Source organism: Lycium barbarum, chromosome 9 (assembly GCF_019175385.1).
Source record: "Lycium barbarum isolate Lr01 chromosome 9, ASM1917538v2, whole genome shotgun sequence".
NCBI lineage: Eukaryota > Viridiplantae > Streptophyta > Magnoliopsida > Solanales > Solanaceae > Lycium > Lycium barbarum.
This window is the reverse complement of record NC_083345.1, coordinates 106,258,575-106,261,485: the sequence shown is the minus strand read 5'-3', so window position 1 is coordinate 106,261,485 and position 2,911 is coordinate 106,258,575. Positions and strand designations below refer to the sequence as shown.

The 2,911-nt window shown below is 37.9% G+C and overlaps 1 pseudogene; it reads left to right on the top strand.

The window, feature by feature from the left end:
• The first annotated feature begins 502 nt into the window (after nucleotides 1-502).
• Nucleotides 503-2,604, top strand: LOC132609269 (AAA-ATPase ASD, mitochondrial-like; annotated as a pseudogene).
• The last annotated feature ends 307 nt before the right edge of the window (nucleotides 2,605-2,911 follow it).

The following is a 2,911-nucleotide window of genomic DNA, read 5'->3' as shown; positions in this document are numbered from 1 at the left end:
ATAATTTATTCATACAATTATTCGAGTAAATAGTGAAATTATAGATTTCCAAAAATCTTGAGGTGAAAATATTTGAAAAATTACATACTACTAAAGCATTTTTTTAATTTGGGATATAATTGAGAGCGGGGGGGGGGGGGGGGGTAAAATTACCCCTAATAATGCAATAGACAAAACAAATTTAGCCACAAATAATGGCGTGTGAAAATGAAACCTTCTATCGACATGTCAGATATTAGTACTATGGCTGGACAAAAGTCAGCATTTACGACGACTGACAGGAATTAAAAGATGAAAGAAGATGCTGACACGTGTCTTTTTGTTGAAGCAACAAGCATGGCTTAGGATGAAATACAAATATTACCCTTGGTTGGCGACCTTTTCACATTTCTGTATAATAGAAAGAAGCCATCTCATAATTGGATGGTAGAAAAAGTGGTCCGACCTTTGTTTCTACTCCGCCGTTTCTTTCGGTGCTAAAAAATGAATAATTTGTGGAGGTTAAAAGTTGCAATTCGTGAAGATTTTAGGCTCTGCTAATTGTTTAAGGAGGTTAATACTCCTGCGAATTACAACTTTCAACCTCCACAAATTGTTTTTTTTTTTTTATAGTGTTTTGAATATATGGTCCTTACACCTTTTAAAAATGGAAAGCTCAAACTTGGTATTCTATATAAAGGCCATTATATCTAGTGAATAAACATTCACTTTTATTTATTATACTGCAAGTGAACAAAGAAAGTGAACATGATGATGATGATGGAACAAGTCTGGACTCAATTAGGTCCAGCTATTGCAACAATGGTGTTCGTCTGGACCATGTACCAGAACTATTTCCCTCACGAAATTCGTGGTCATATTAAGAGGTATACTGATAAAATTGTTAGCTATTTCTACCCTTATATGCAAATTATTTTTCACGAGTATGAAACTGATGGATGGTACGAGCGTAGCAAAGCTTATGTTGCAATTGAAAGGTACCTTAGCAAAAACTCGTCGACCCAAGCTAAGCGTCTCAAAGCCAACGTAGTGAAAGATGGCCAATCTGTCGTACTAACTATGGATGATCACGAGGAGGTAACCGATGAATATAAAGGCGAAAAGGTTTGGTGGACTTCTAGCCAACAAGTTGTTCATAGACCAAGGGAGGATGAGAAGAGGTATTTCAAGCTTAAGTTTCACGGGAAGAATAGGGAACTTATAACCAATTCATACTTGAAGTATGTGTTGGATGAAGGGAAGGCGATTTCTGTAAGAGAAAGGCAGAGGAAGTTGTACACAAACGACACGGGAGGTGGTGGCTACAGGAGCAGAATGTGGAGCCAAGTAGTGTTTGAGCATCCATCAACATTTGATACTTTAGCAATGGATCCAAACAAGAAGCAAGAGATTATGGATGATCTCGAAACATTTACCAAGTCGAAGGAATATTATGCAAAGATTGGTAAGGCGTGGAAGCGCGGTTATCTTCTATATGGTCCTCCTGGAACCGGTAAGTCCAGCATGATTGACACAACAAGTCTATTATTGTGATTGAAGACATCGATTGTTCCCTTGACCTTACAGGCCAAAGGGAGAAGAAGAAAGAAGAGAAAAAGGAAGTAAAAGACGAGAAAGATGCCATCAAGGAGGAGGTGAAGAAATTGGGACCGGAAAAGAAGCAAAGCGAGGTAACTTTATCTGGTTTATTGAATTTCATTGATGGGCTATGGTCAGCTATTGTTGGTGAAAGGCTAATTGTTTTCACCACAAACTTTGTGGAAAAGCTTGATCCTGCTCTAATTCGGAGGGGTAGGATGGATAAACACATTGAGTTACCATACTGTTGCTTTGAGTCCTTCAAGGTGCTTGCAAAGAATTATCTAGATGTTGAATCTCATGATCACTTTCCTGAGATTCGTCGTTTATTGGAGGAAACGAATATGACTCCCGCTGATGTTGCTGAGAATCTAATGGGAAAGTCTTCAAATGAAAATGTAGACACTTGCTTGGAGAGATTGATTAAAGCTCTTGAAACTACTAAGGAGGAAGCAAGATTGAAGGCTAAGGAAGAAAAGAGGGCAAAGGTTGAAAAGGAAAAGGGAGAGAAGGAGAAAGAGAAAGAAGCCAAGTATCCTGAACCAGTGGCAGATGAATTGAAAGAAAATGGCAAATTAGAGAGTAATGGTGTCAAGGAAGATGGGGATGCTAGTAAAGTTTGATTGGAGAACGTTTCATTAATTAAGCATCCACATAACTAGACTAGCTAGTTTAAATATTGAGCCAAAGGTCCATTGGAAAGTCTTTCTACCTCCACGAGATAAGGGTAAGGGCTACGTACACTATCCTCTATAGACTTCATCTATTAGAGTTGTTGTTGTTGTTGTATAATTAGACTACCTAGGACCCAACAATGCTGTTGTGTCCAACCAACAGTATCTCGGTGCACTAAACTCCTGTTTTGCGCGGAGTTCGGAAAAGGATCGGACCATAAGAATCTATTATACGTAGTCTTACCCTGCATTTTTGCAAGAAGTTGTTTCCCTCGTTATGTCCAACTATGGCACAAATCAGCTTCCTTTTCTATATGTTTTTAAAGTTCTTCCTCTATTGAATTTATCAACATCTTCAAATTCATCACCAACTAAAGTACCCAACTACCCATTCGTGTTAATTAAGGAGTGTAAAACACTCAAAATAGAAAATAAACAAATCAAATAATGAAGTACTATAACTAGGAAGGGATTGCCTAAAACACTTTGCCGGTAGGTGTCTTGGCCGTTTGGAGCAAAAAATAACAATTTGGAGCAAGGTCTGAATTCTGACATGTAGTTTCTCCTCTACTTTTTATTTCAACATTTTACAACGATAAAACATGACAGATAAAAGATAAATCTTAATAAGCGGAACCTTTTGTGTTGTCTGGTAAGTT